The 15,967-nt window shown below is 37.5% G+C and overlaps 1 pseudogene; it reads right to left on the bottom strand.

Annotated features, from left to right (window-relative positions):
* Window positions 1–14,246: 14,246 nt before the first annotated feature.
* On the bottom strand, window positions 14,247–15,433 carry LOC125148222 (dnaJ homolog subfamily A member 1-like; annotated as a pseudogene).
* Between the last annotated feature and the right edge of the window lie 534 nt (window positions 15,434–15,967).

Consider the following 15,967-nt stretch of genomic DNA (forward strand, 5'->3'; position numbering starts at 1 on the left):
CAAGTTCCTGAAGGGTGGGGACTTGTCTGTTTCACTTACTGCTAAGCTGCCAAGACCTAGACCAGTGCGGTCCACTAACAGAATGCAGGCCATGTAAGCAACCTAACACATTATTGTAGCCACATTGAAAACAGGAACAAGAGAGGAGTAAAATTAATCTTGATAATGTATTTTACTTATTTAACCCAGCATATCCAAAATATCATATTCATATATAATCAATATAAAATCATCGGGTTTTTTTTTTTTTGCGTATTAAGTCTTTGTAATCTGATGTGTATTTGGCACAGCACATATCAAGTGTTTGATAGTAATGTGGGCCTCACGGCTGCAGAATTGGACAGTACCCACTGGCCTGGAGAACTAACATGCCTAGATATCCAGCATTTGTTAAAGAATATGTGTGGTTTTCCATCCTTATGTGAATGCTCCAAGCCTTTTGCTTTTAAATCAAGGAACTTTAGAACTAGACCTTTAGAGATTCCTTCCTCCCATTAGAGATGAGGAAACTTTGACTACAAGAGGGGAAATGTTAGTTTTCTACATTGTCCTACTCAAGGTTATAAGAGGTGGCAGAGCTGGGCCTGGACTCCTGTTCTTCTCAAGTGAGTGCCCTTTTCAAATATTCATGCTGATCTAGAGATTTGAAAACATTTTCTGTGATATAAACTGCATCATTTTATTTCTGAACACACCAAATGATCATATGCAATACTCTTTGACATAAATGGGTATAATTTCCAGAGTTTGGCATCAAACAATTGATCACATTTTAGGTACCATTGTAACAGGAAATCTTCATTCAGACCTTATTTAATTAAATCATTTAATCTAAATCACTCTGAAATCTTCTTAAGAACTTCAGCTTTAGCTTAAGATACAAAACTATTCATTTTCTTTCCTGGATTTTACATTCCAAGATGTTAAAAATTCAAATGTCTCCCACACACCTGTAGAGTACATGGTCACCTTGTTCACATTCCTTTCTCTCTCAAATGACGGGAAGAAGGCTAGCAGCTGCTTGTGGGATGGCAAAATATTGATTAACGGTGTCTATAGGAAATCAGCTGAAGACAATTAATTTTTACAGCAGCAGTTCTGTATTTTCAAGCATTCTATTAAAATTACGCATTTTAATTGATGCTGCTGGGAATTAGGAGCCAAGACCAGTTTGCCAAAAAGAGAAAGCAGGACACAACTCTGTTGCATATTCATATTGACTTTCTCCTTAATAATTCAGTGGGGAGGGGAAATCAGAGTTGTGATCTATCAAACCCACTATAGATGAAAATTTATTGCCGTTTCCTTTTATTTTTGAGTCACGTACATTAGGGATTGTGTTCTAAGATAATGAATCGTTTCTTCTGCCCACTGAGATACAGTGTCTATTTTGTCTATCTTCCACTTTTGAACCTCTAGGGGCAAATAATACAGAGTCCCCGTGCTGCGATATTCTTGCTGATTTAATTCTCTTTTAGTATCTATTTGCATCTCTAGAACACTAGCGAACATGGCTTCCCTGACATCTTCCCTGTGCAGTGTCTGGGAAATGAGACTGAAGAGAGACTTCCATAACCGCTGTGCACATCTCCAGGCACTAACCAGAATATGTTATAGAAAGGTCAGATTGAATGTGGATTCTAGCAGCACTAATTTCTTTGGCTTAGAGAAGAATTATTTTTCTTTGTTTTAAAGTCTTCATTTTAATACCTCCAGCAAACCAGGAAGAAATATATCTCTTAAAAATGGTGGAAGTGAGGACACCTGGGTGGTTCAGTCAGTTGAGCATCCAACTCTTGATTTTGGCTCAGGTCACAATCCCAGGGATTGAGTTCCCTGTTGGGCTCCATGCTGGGTGTGGAGCCTGCTTGTGATTCTCTCTCCGTCTCCTTCTACCCCTCTCCCCGACTTGCGCACATGCTCTCTCTCTCAAGTAAAAAAATAAAAATTAAAAAAATTAAAAAGAATGGTGGAAGTGGGCTAAAATCCTGAATGTTATTGCTGAAATAAAAATGTCTTTATTTTGAGTTGGGTGTTTCAGTTAGTTGTTTTAGATTCCAAGGTTTGTTTTTACCTTTCAAAATTGATAACTACTCATCATTCATTGATTCTTTTTTTATTGATGTATGATTGATGTACACTATTCTATTAGTTTCAGGTGTATATCATAGTTATTTGATATTTTTATACATTGTGAAGTGATCCCATGATAAGTCTAGTTAGCATCTGTAACATACAAAGTTATCACTATATTATTGCGTCTATTCCCTATGCTTCTCCATGACTTATTTATTTTATAACTGGAAACTTGTACCTCTTAATGCCTTTCACTGATTTCCCCTGCTCCCAACTCCTCCCCTCTGTACTAACCAACAGCTTATTTTCTGTATCTATGCATCTGTTTCTTTTTTGTTTTGTTTGTTCATTTGTTTTGTTTTGTTTTGTTTTAGATTCCAAATATAAGTGAAGTCATATGGTATTTTTCTTTCTCTGACTTATTTCACTTAGCATAATACTCTTTAGATCACAAGTGGAAAGATTTCATTCTTTTTTTATAGCTGGGTAATATTGCATTGCATATGTATTCCACCTCTTTATCCATTAATCTATTGATGGACAGTTGGGTTGCTTTCATATCTTGGTTATTGTAAATAATGCTGCAGTGAACATTGATTCTTCATTTGAAAGGTGCCCTCTGGTCTCAGTGAGATTGGAAATAGGGGATGGATAAGAAATGTAACTGAAGGAATAAGCTTTGGATATCTGGCAGTTTGGAGTGTGTGTGTATTCAGAGGCTAGTCAGGATGGAGTTGAGGCTTCAGGCTGTGGAGTCTTATGGATAGGAGTCCAACCGTTGCCAGCTCTGTGATCGTGGGCAAAGTACTTAGCTCCTTGAACTCAGTTTCTTCATTTGTAAAATTGAGATCATCTTAGACACCATCTTAAAATGGTTTTGGTTTAATGAGAAAATACATGTAAAACTTCTGGTATGTTCTGAATGTCCAATAAACGTTAATGACTATCATCATGATTGCAGTTCTCACTGAGTCAAAGTGGCTTTATCCCAGTGTAAAGCAATTGATATCTGTAAACTGTAAGAACTGTGTATTTTTGATATATTACTATGCAATGCAGGTCTTTACCATTTTTTCATTGTCTTAATTGAATTTATTTTTCATACTCATATATATTTGAGTTTTGAATGTATATAGTATTTGAAAATAATAAAACCATCTTTTAAAATGATTAAAAACATGGCTTTCCATTGACTCCTTGGCTTTCCCATCCCCAAATTTCTGAGATTTTTAAGAGAGTGTATTGTGATTTTGTGTCATCTGAGAATGACAGCCCTAATATAATTGCAATATAAGGGTCAAGGCAGAATGTCACAAATTCATTGTTGTCTGCAGTTTCAGTCTAAGATTCTATCTGCACAATACCATGACAACCAGTTAGAAAGAGAAAAATTTAGTTAATCGTGCAGTTATTTTAGCTACATGAAGCCAAACAACTGGTTTCAATCTTATTTTCTTCTGCTTCATTGATTGATGAGATTCAACCTGTAGTTCTGACATCACCTGTGTGACCTAAATCACATTCTTGTACATTCTGGAAATGGCTTTAATTGAGTATTTAATGGATTATTTGCTCCATTCGAAAGACCTTTCTTTGCACGTACGCATGTGAGGAGAATTGTAATACAGTGATTATGTGTGCTTGGAGGGGGCTGTGCTTGTGTTGGGGCTTTCTTTTTCCTATGGTTGAATGGGGGTGGGTGATTTTAGGTCAGGCTCTGCAGAGTAGTTTCATGCCAGTGAAAGCCTGTTTCAATGATGGGCGTTCGTGCATGATTTATTTCTTGTTTGTAGTTCTCCCGGGATCTACCCATGACTATTTGCTATATATTGTGTCAGATAGGAATGAGTGTTCTGAAGTTAGAAAGACTCTTCTAAGTTTAAGAGGAAAGACTCTTAGGCAAGACATGTCACTTCCCTAAACTTCTGCTTCTTCATCAGTAAAGCGGTTTTTTGGTTAGAAGGAAATTAGGCAATGCAGTGGCTATTTTTATGTCTTCTGTGCTCATACCAATGGCCTTAGTATGTTGGACACACACACACACACCTTATTTTCCCATTAATTTTTCCTACTGATGAAAACCTTTTAAAAAACTCTTCCATTCCAAAGGATATGTCTGGCATATGATTTTTGGTTAAAAAAATGTTCATCTATTTTTCTTGTACTAGAGATTTGGGTTCCAAGAAGAGGTCCACAGGGACCTTCTGATCTTGTGTGAAAGACCATGTGAGAAAAGTTCTTGGAGATGGGCTGGTGTTTCCTCTCCCTGCAGCTCCAGGACTTGGTGGCAATGACAAATGGCTACTCGACGTGGTTTTCCAAAGTCTTCTTTAAAACAAGCCAAAGATTTCCTGTTTGATTTGGCTGTTTACTGTGATTCTTACATGAAAAGAAAGGTTTGGCAAGAAGAGATTTCAGAATTTTGCCACAAGGGAGCTTCCAAGAGTCAGTGTGTCACTGGGCAGTCATTCAATCTGCCGGAGCAACATCACTGAAACTCAGCTTGAATAGTCCCCACTTCTCTGTGGACCGCATCTCTGAGAACAGCTTTTTAGACTCACATGTGGGTTGCAAGCGCATTCACATCCTTAAAACTGTTTTAACTTTTATTTTGGAATCATTTCAGACTTACAGGAAAGCTACAAAAATAGCACAGTTTTTCCCACAATAACATTGTATATAACCATGGAGAATTCCATTCTTATTAATTCAATGCCTATGATAAACCTTGAAATTTTGTTGATAATAATATTCTTCATTCTTTTCAAAATCCTATGACTAGGTGGAATGAATATTTTCTTCATATTTGTGAATGAGGAAATTGAGACATAGGTCACAGAGCCAGCTAGGGCTAAGTCAGAACTGAACTTGGTGTACTTGACTCCTTACCCTGACATCTTTTAATCAAAATTTATTATTTTTTATTAAGAGGTAGATATAAATAAGTGTTCAAAGTAATGTGAATCATCACTTTGTTGGTGGGCTAATAAAATGCTGGATGCATCCACATACTCCCACTAACATTTAGTTCACTCCCCTCCTCTAAATATCTCTAGAACCTATTTCCTGCTTCAAATACTACAACTGCTAGCTGGAATATATATCTTCTCCTTCCTTTACCTGTACTTTCACACAAATTCCTTATTCATCTCCCTGACTCCACACTGTTGTCAGAGAAATCATTCTAAACCACACATCTAAACATGTCATTCTTCTGTTTAACTCCTTCAGCGGGCTCTTTTGTACTGTCTACTCATACCATACAGGGCATTAAACATCCATCATCACCTTCAATCCACACAACAACTGTACAGAGTAGGCATTTTGTGATTACGTTAATTTGATAGGTTTATGCTTTGAGATCATGTAGAAGCTAAATGGTTGAGCCAGAATTTGAACTAGAGAGTGTCAGATTACTCAGGTTTCCTGAGGCAGTCAGCTCAGATTCTGGCTTGACTTTAGATTGTCTTTATATCAGCTTGGTTCTTTGTACCCTGTGCTTAGCTACACCAAACTTCTTCCCCTACTTTTTTCTTCATACCACCATGCTTGTTCAAATATGGGGCTGTCTCTCTCTGAAAGGATCTTCCATGTCTTCTCTGTTTAGCCAGACCTAGCTCAAATTCACAGTGGCATGCCAGGGGTGGTGGTGGTGATGGTGGGGACAGTTCACCTGGGTGTGGTCAGAAGCCAGTGCATTGGTTGTAGACTGTTTAACACAAAACAAAACTGACTAAAAGTTGCCTGCTTTTATTAGTACCAGTGCCAGCAATTGTAGTGTTAGTGACAAGACTCCATTCTGTGGCATACTCCCTGGCAAATTTATCACCTGTTTTGTTTTTTCCAGCTTTATTGAGATATGATTGATAATTCAATAAGCATTATGTATCTCATTACAATACCGTGCGAGTTTAAGGTATATATCACGTTGATTTGATACATATATATTACAATATGATTATCACCTTAGTGTTAGCTAACATCTCTTTCACATTACATAACTTCCATTTCTTTTTTTGTGGTGAGAACATTTAAGATCTACTCTCTTAGCAACATCAAGTATCTAGTACATTATTGTTATTCTTTATCATAATGCTGTGCATTATATCCCCAGGATGCATTTATCCTATAACTGGAAGTTTGCACTCTTTGACCAACATCTTCCCAACTGCCCACCTAACCCCTTCAAGACTCTGGTAACCACCATTCTACTCTGTACCTATGACTTGCACTTCTTCGATTTCATATTTAAGTAATCTCATACAGCAATTGTCTTTCTCTCTCTGACTTATTTCACTTAGCATAATGCCCTCAAGATCTACCTATTTTGTTGCAAATGGCAGGATTTTATTCTAATGACCAAATAACATTTCATTGTATATATGTATATATAACACATTTCCTTTAACCTTTGGTGGACAGTTAGGTTGTTTCTGTATCTCGGCTATTGTGAATGATGTTAAAATGAACATGGAGTGAAGATATCTCTCTGTATCCTGTTTTCACTTCCTCTAGATATATACCCAGAAGTGGGACTACTGGATCCCATGGTAGTTCTATTTTTAATTTTTTGAGGAACCTTCATGCTTTTTCCATAGCTGTACCAATTTACATCCCCACCAACAGTGTGCAAGAATTCTCTTCTCCATTTCCTTGCCAGCATTTGTTAGCTTTTGTCTTTTTGATGATAGCCATTCTAACACGGGTGAGATGATATCTCATTGTATCTTTGATTTGTATCTCCCTGAGGGTTAGTATTGTTGGGCATCTTTTTATGTGCCTGTTGGCGATTTTTATGTCTACTTTGGAAAACTGTCTGTTTAGTCCCTCTGCCCATTTTTAAATTGGGTTGCTTTTTTTTTTGTTACTGAATTATGTGAGTTCTTTATATATGTTGGATATTAACCTCTTACTAGACCTGCATCACAAACATTTGTGATCTGCAAGTTTTCTCCCATTCCATAGGTTGTTTTTTCATACTGTTGATTATTTCTTTTGCTGTGCAGAAGCTTTTTAGTTTTGTGTAGAATTGCTTATTTGTTTTTGCCTTGTTGCTTGTGTTTCTGGTGTCATATCTAAAAAATCATCACCAAGACCAATGTCAAGGAGCTTTCCCCTATTCAGGAGATGTATAACTTCAGGTCATATGTTTAAGTCTTCCATTCATTTTGAGTTAATTTTTGTGAGTGGTGTAAAATAGGGATCCAATTTCATTCTTCTGCATGTGGTTATTCAGTTTTCCCAGCACAATTTGTTGAACTAATATTCTACGAGGACGCTAAGAATACACAATAGAAAAAGGATAGTGTGTTGGGAAAACAGAGCATGATGTGAAGTTCAAACTCACAGACCATGAGATCACGACCTTTGCTGAAGTTGGATGCTTAAGCCAGCCAGGTGCCCTCCAAATAGTATTTTGATCATTGTAGATTTGTAGTATAGTTTGAAATCAGGAGGTATAGTGCTTCCACCTTTGTTCTTATTTAGAATTGCTTTGGCTATATACAAATTTTAGGATTTTAGGATTGTTTCCTCTATTTCTGAGAAAAATGTCACTGGAATCTTGATAGGGATTGCACTCTATCTATAGATTGCTTTGGGTAGTATGGACATTTTAACAATATTCACTCTTCCGACCCATGAACACAGAATATATTTCTATTTGTCTGTATCTTATTCAGTTTTTCGTCAAAGTGTGTAGTTGTTAAAAAAAAATCTTTTTTTTTTAACGTTTATTTATTTTTGGGACAGAGAGAGACAGAGCATGAACGGGGGAGGGGCAGAGAGAGGGAGACACAGAATCGGAAACAGGCTCCAGGCTCTGAGCCATCAGCCCAGAGCCCGACGCGGGGCTCGAACTCCCGGACCGCGAGATCGTGACCTGGCTGAAGTCGGACGCTTAACCGACTGCGCCACCCAGGCGCCCCGTGTGTAGTTTTTAGTATACAGATCTTTCACCTCTTTAAATTTATTTATAATTATTTATTATTTTTGATGCTATTGTTAATGGGGTTGTTTTCTTTTTCAGATATTTCATTGTTAGTGTATAGAAACACAACCGATTTCAGTATGTTGATTTTATATCCTGCAACTTTACTAAATTCATTGATTAGTTCTTACAGTTTTTGAGTGGAGTCTTTAGGCTTTTCCATATATACTGAGCCACTCAGGTGTCCCTGGATGCATTTTATTTCTTTAATTTTTTTTTCATTTTTTAAATTTATTTTTGAGAGAAAGGGCCAGAGTATGAGTGGTGGAGGAACAGAGACAGAGGGAGACACAGAACCTGAAGCAGGCTCCAGGCTCCAAGCTGTCAGCACAGAGACCAATGTGGGGCTTGAGCCCATGAACTGTGAGATTATGACCTGAGCTGAAGTCAAACACTTAACTGAGCCACCCAGGTGCCCCAATTTTATTTATTTTTTAATTGAAGTATAATTAACATACAGTGGTGTATTAGTTTCAGATGTACAATATAATAATTCAACAATTCTATACATAGTGTCCATCATGCTTAAACTCCTTTTTCTATTTCACCCATCCCCCTACTTACCTTTCTTCTGGCAACCACCAGTTTGGTCTCTATATTAAGAGTCTGTTTTTGGGGTGTTTGGTTGGCTCAGTTGGTTGAGCATCTGACTCTTGATTTCAGCTCAAGTCATGATCCCTTGGTTGTGGGGTCAAATCCCACACTGGACTCTGTGCCTAGTATGGAGCCTGCTTAAAATTCTCTTTTTCCCTCTGCTCCTCTCCCCCCACTGACATGCTCTCTCTCTCTCAAAAAGAAAAAAGGAAAAGAAAAAAAATACTCTGGTTTCTATTTGTTTGTCTAATTTTTTTGTTCATTTGTTTTGTTTCTTAAATTCCACATATGAATGAAATCATATAGTATTATCTTTCTCTGTCTGACTTATTTCACCTAACATTATACCCTCTAGGTCCATCCATGTTGTAAATGGCAGTATCTCATTCTTTTTTATGGCTGAGTAATATTCTATTACACACACACACACACACAAACACACACACACACACACACCACATCTTCTTTATCCATTCATCAGTCAGTGGGCACTTGTGTTGTTTCCATATCTTGACTATTATAAATTATGCTGAAATGAACATAGGAGTACATATATCTTTTTTGTTTTCTTTGGGAAAATAGTAGTGGAATTATTGCATCATATGGTGTTTCTATTTTTAATATTTTGGAGAATATCCATATTCTCCCAGGTTGCATTCCCACCAACAGTGCATGAGAGTGTCTTTTTTCCACACCCTCACCAATACTTGTTTCTTGTCTTTTTGATTCTAGTTATTCTGATAGGCATAATGTGATATTTCATTGTGGTTTTGGTTTGCATTTCCCTGATGATGAATGATGTTGAGCATCTTTTCATGTGTTTGTTGGCCATCTGTGTGTCTTCCTTGGAAAAAGGTCTATTCAGGTCCACTGCCCATTTTAATCAGGTTATTATTATTATTATTAGGTGTTGAATTATATAAGTTCTTTATATATTTTGGATGCTAGCCTCTTATTGGATATATCATTTGAAAATATCTTTTCCCATTCAGTAGGTTGCCTTGTCATTTTGTTGGTGGTTTCCTTCATTGTGCAAAAAGCTTTTTATTCTGGGGGCGCCTGGGTGGCGCAGTCGGTTAAGCGTCCGACTTCAGCCAGGTCACGATCTCGCGGTCCGTGAGTTCGAGCCCCGCGTCAGGCTCTGGGCTGATGGCTCGGAGCCTGGAGTCTGTTTCTGATTCTGTGTCTCCCTCTCTCTCTGCCCCTCCCCCATTCATGCTCTGTCTCTCTCTGTCCCAAAATAAATTAAAAACGTTGAAAAAAAAATTAAAAAAAAAAAAGCTTTTTATTCTGGTATAGTCCCAAGTTTATTTTTGCTTTTGTTTCCTTTGCTTGAGGAGACATAGCTAGGAAAATGTTTCTACAGCCAATGAATGTCAAAGAAATTACTGCCTATGTTTTCTTCTAGAAATTTTATGGTTTTAGGTCTCACATTTTAGGGCCTTTTGATTTAAAGTCCATTTGATTTTATTTTTGTGTTTGTGGTAAAAAGGTGGTCCAGTTTCATTCTTTTGCATGTTTCTTTCCAGTTTTCCCAACACCATTTCTTGACCAGACTGTCTTTTCCCCATTGCATATTTCTTGCCATTAATTGTGGGTTTATTTCTGGGCTCTCTGTTCTGTTCTATTGATCTATGTGTCTGTTTTTGTGCTGGATGACTTTTATTTCTTTTTCATGCTTGATCGTTTTAGTACAGACTTCCAGTACTCTGTTGAATAGAAGTGATGAGAATTGATACCCTTTTCTTGGTCTTGGTCTTAGAAGAAAGGCTCTCAACGTTTCACTGTTGGTATGATGTTAGTTGTTGGCTTGTCATATATGGCTTTCATTGTGTTGAGATATGTTCCTTCTATAACCAGTTTGTTGAGTTTTCATCACCTCTTGCTTCTGCAGTGTTTAGGGTAGATCTCTATTAGAACTGTTGGTGGGAGGGCAGGGAAGAGGGGAAAATGGGTGATGGGCATTGAAGAAGGCGCTTGTTGGGATGAGCACTGGGTATTGTATGTAAGCGATGAATCACAGGAATCTACCCCCCAAACCAAGAGCACACTGTATACACTGTATGTTAGCCAACTTGACAATAAGTTATATAGATATACTTTTTCAATGACAAAACTATCATAAACCTTTAGACAATAAATTATATCTAAAAAAAAAAGAACTGCTGGGATATCATGTTACAGCTGCTTAATTATCTCACACAGACCACAGGCTCCTTGAGGACAATAATATTATCTTAGACATCTTGGTGTTCTCAGTGCTGAGTACAAGCCTAGAGTATTTGTATGAATGAGTTAAAAGTCCAAGGATTATTCCTTTTATATCCTTCCTTGGAAGTACTTTCTTATTAGTAATATGTATTTATACTTTCTGTTCCAAAGAAATTTTGTGCAGGAGCATTTAGTATTTTTAAATTATATAATTGCATGTTATAACCACTGACTTAAAAAATTATGTGAAACCATTTTTAATAGTTTTTTTAATTTTAGAGAGAAAGAGAGAGCTCAGGGGAGGGAAGGAAGGAGAGAGAGAGAGAGAGAGAGAGAGAGAAACTTAAGCAGGTTCCACACTCAGTGCAGAGCCTGACGTGGGGCTCAATGCCACAACCCTGAGCCGATTCAAGATTCAGATGCTTTCAGGGAAATAAAAACCAAAGCCACACTGAGATACCATCTCACACCAGTCAGAGTGGCTAAAATGAACAAATCGGGAAACTATAGATGCTGGTGAGGATGTGGAGAAATGGGAACCCTCTTGTACTGTTGGTGGGAATGCAAATTGGTACAGCCACTCTGGAAAACAGTGTGGAGCTTCCTCACAAAATTAAAAATAGAACTACCCTATGACCCAACAATAGCACTGTTAGGAATTTACCGAAGGGATGCAGGAGTGGTTTCAAAGGGACACATGCACCCTAAAGTTTGTAGCAGCACTATCGACAATAGCCAAAGTATGGAAAGAGCACAAATGTCCATTGATGGATGAATGGATAAAGAAGATGTGGTTTATATATACAATGGATTACTACTTGGCAATGAGAAAGAATGAAATCTGGCCATTTGCAGCAACGTGGATGGAACTGGAGGGTATCATGCTAAGTGAAATAAGTCAGTCAGAGAAAGACAGGTATCATATGTTTTCACTCACATGTGGATCTTGAGAAACTTAACAGAAGACCATGGGGGAAGGGAAGGGAAAAATACAGTTACAGAGAGGGAGGGAGGCAAACCATAAGAGACTCTTAAATACAGAGAACAAACTGAGGATTGATGGGGGATGTGGCAGTGGGGAAAGTGGGTGATAGGCATTGAGGAGGACACTGTTGGGATGAGCACTGGGTTTTGTATGGAAGCCAATTTGACAATAAATTATATTAAAAAAATGATTCAGATGCTTAACTGATGGAGTCACACTCAAACGCCCCATGAAGCCATTTAAAAAATAAAATCTGGATATTCTAAAGACTTGGAGCCTTTAGTTGAGTAGCATTAAAATTACTTATTCTGGGGGCTCTTGATAGCATTATATCGATGAGTACAAGCTTTGGAGTCCAAGAGACCAGAGGCCAAGTCATGGCTATTGCCTTTCACATTACAGTGACTGTGGGCAACTTATTATCTCTGGCACTTAATTTTCTCAGTGCTGTGAAAAATAACTGTATAAATATAGATAGTGTGTCTATGTTTATTAGTAGGGTCTGGTACATAAACATACTAATGATTATTGATTTTCAAAATTTTGACCTAATTAGGAATATTTCACATGAACATTTTTATGAGATCAAGAAGAAAAGGCAACTTCATAGTGGAGTGTTTCCATAGGTATTACCTTGATTTTGGTCCACTGAAATGTTAACCTTGCAACTGATCGTTATGCTAGGATGTTAGACCAAGGAGATAATATTTATCTTGACAATGGTTTAATACCTAAAGGCTACAAATATAAATTTTGGTAAAAGTGCTACCTTGTTCATATTGAAAATAGGGTTTACTTGGAATGACCATGGTAGAAGCCCTATTATCCGATGTGATTGGCACTGGTCAAAAAATTTGTCAGTAAATTGAAAGGGGATTCATGATTAATGATTAGTCAACATTACTAATTACCAGGGAAATGCAAATCAAAACCTCAGTGAGACATCACCTTACACCTGTCAGAATAATTAGAATAAAAGAGACATACGTGTTGGGGAGGATGTGGAGAAAAAGGAAACCTCATTCACTGTTGGTGGGACAGTGACTGTGAAATTGGTACAGCCACTGTGAAAAACAATATGGAAGTTCCTCAAAAAATTAAAAATAGAAATACTATTTGATCTTGTAATTCTGCTACTGGGTATTTACCCAAAGAAAACAAAAACAGTAATTCAAAATGATATATGCATCACTATGTTTATTTCACCATTATTTACAGTAGCCAAGATATACAAGCATCTTAAGTATTTATGGATAAATGATTGGATACGGAAGATGTGGTACACACACACACACACACACACACACACACACACTGGAATACTACAAAGCATTAAAAAGGATGAGATTGTACCATTTCTTTTTTGCTTTGTAATCAGTATATTAAGGAGACATTCATATAGTTCAAGAATTGGTTAATTCTGATATCCAGATTCAAGCTTGTGAACATAACTTATAAACATACAATTAAAGCTATGCATCATAATTTACTATACTACCAACATTTAAATTATGGGGTGTAAGTTAAATGGCTTAAAGTAAGCCTGTAACATACCTAAGAAACACCTTCCTAGCTCATACATGCAAATTCACTTCTCCATGCAAATGTCTCTTCACTCTAAGTTACCCTGCTCCCAAAGTCATTACTCTGAAGCTTATCATGGTACAAAGAGAAGGAAAAAAAGTGTAACCAAGACTGATTTTATATGTATATAAAATGTAAATAAATATAAAAAATATACATAAGATAGAAAATTTTATATAATATATATAAGATGGCACAGCAGAAGGGAATGCAATTCTATAAGTGCAAGACCTCAAATGGCAGATTATGATAAATGCTTCTTTAGCAAGGTACCTTTCCACCACTGATACCACAGGCCCAATTAATCACACAGCATGCCATCTTCAAATAACAGTTGAGGCAATAGAATAATTGCAGAAGCATCACAATCAATCCCACTGAATAGAACTACAGACCAACACTTCCCTACAAGTTAAGTTCTTCTTCTGACTGCCAATTAAACACAAGTTTTAACTTCATAGTTTGCCAATTAAGGGTCATACACTGAAATCAATACATACACCTAGCATTTCAGTCTAAACTATTTCAGGTACCTAGAGCTGAAATCAGTTACAAGGTATGGCCTAACAAATGCTAGGGGAGATTTTTTTTTTAAGTAGTTTTTACGAGTGTTAAACTTATCTTGCACACTGAAGTCATCATACATATGGGGCAAAGGCAGAGTTTTAATATTTGAGTTTATTCTTCATTTAACTTTTAAAACATTACAATTGTTGAATATTAAAACAAAAACAATGAGCTGTGATTACAGTCCTTCTCTCATTCACTACTGCATACAAGATGCCAGCAGGTTATTCACAGGCCCCATTAAGAGGTCCGACACTGAACACCATCCCCAGGAAGATGTTCATCATTCTCATATGCTTCTCCATTGTGATGGTGCCATCTTTCCTGATTTGGACCAAAGTCCACCAGTTCTACCTCGTCCATTTCATCAGTCTCTTCTACTTCCTTCTTCTCAGATAGGAGTTTTTCTAGCAAAGAGTGTATCAGGAGAGAGAAAGCCGCTCTCAGGAAAGTTTACCTTAATTTCGATGAATTGGTGACCCTTTTCATATTCACCCTACAATAAATTGGCATGCCTTCATTTAGCACACTTGATATCTCTCTGCTTGACAGTCTGACCTGGATGAGAGGTGATGACAATGGTTCTGTTGTCACGAGTAGATATTGGCTTTTGAAAGCCATACAGTGCTTCAACCAGCTGTATGTCCATATACAAGAGAAGATCCTCTCCTCACCAAGTAAAAACAGCATGGCCCTTCAGATCTAAAATAATGATAATAGCTCGTGGCTCCAGTCCTGGTTCTTAGTCTCCTTCACCATGGAATGTTATTTTCTGGTCATCTTTCATGCCCTTGTCAATATGAACTTCTAGAATCTTCCTTTCTCGAATTCTCTTCCTTCTATTGCAGCTTTTACATCTATCTTTAGGACTGATCCATTCCCTAGGGTCCTGGCACTCAATGCACACAGATTGAATTTGCTGAACCATTCCAGGTCCTGTCTGATGAATTCTTACTTGCACTCTAGTACCTCAGCCATTGGGACAACATTCTACCACTCCTTTCTTACCACCTTGGCCTTCATATTTGTCGCAAATCACATTCTTCTACAGAACTGGTTTTCTTATTGCACTGTTACATAAATCTCCTAAGGTTACAGAGAGCTGATGTACAACATTTTCACCTCTCCCTTCTCTCTGCATCCTTCCTCCTCCTCCAAAAAACATATCAAAGGTGTCCATGGAAGAGTCCAAACCACTGCCTCCTCCACCTTCTTTAATTGCCTGTTCTCCTCCTTTGTCATATAATTCCCTTTTCTTTGCATCAGAGAGCACTTCATAAGCTTGAGAAATCTGTTTAAACTTCTCTCCTTCATTTGGATTCTTGTCAGGGTGGTACTTCAAAGCCAGTTTCCTGTAAGCCTTTTTCAATTCTTCCTGGGTAGCACTGGGTTTGACCCCCAAACATCACAGTAGTTTCTTTCACCATTTTCTACAGCAGGTGAGCAGGCCAAGGTTGGTGTGAGGGAGTGGGAAGGAGCTCATTCCTGGGTGTAGTTTGGCCAGCCATGGCTCCTCCACTTCTGACCAAGCATTCTGGAAAGTTCTGCCCAAGATTGTACCATTTGAGACAACCTAGATGGACAAAGAATGTGTAATGCTAAGTGAAATAAGTCAGACTAAGAAAGACAAATACCATATGATTTCAGTCATATGTGAAATCTAAAAAAAACAAATGAATGAACAAAGAAACAAAAAGCAGAATCAGATCAATGAATACAGAGAACAAACTGATGGCTGCTAGAAGGTGGACAAGATGGGTGAAAGGGAGGGAGATATAGGCTTCCAGTTATGGAATGAATAAGTCATGGGGATAAAAGGCAAAGCATAGAGAATGTCATGAGTGACATTATAACAATGTTGTATGGTGACAAATGGTAGCTACGCTTGTGGTGAGCATAGCATGATGTATAGAATTGTCCAATCACTATGCTGTACACCTGAAACTAATGTAACAATGTAT

Source organism: Prionailurus viverrinus, chromosome D2 (genome assembly GCF_022837055.1).
Source record: "Prionailurus viverrinus isolate Anna chromosome D2, UM_Priviv_1.0, whole genome shotgun sequence".
Lineage (NCBI taxonomy): Eukaryota > Metazoa > Chordata > Mammalia > Carnivora > Felidae > Prionailurus > Prionailurus viverrinus.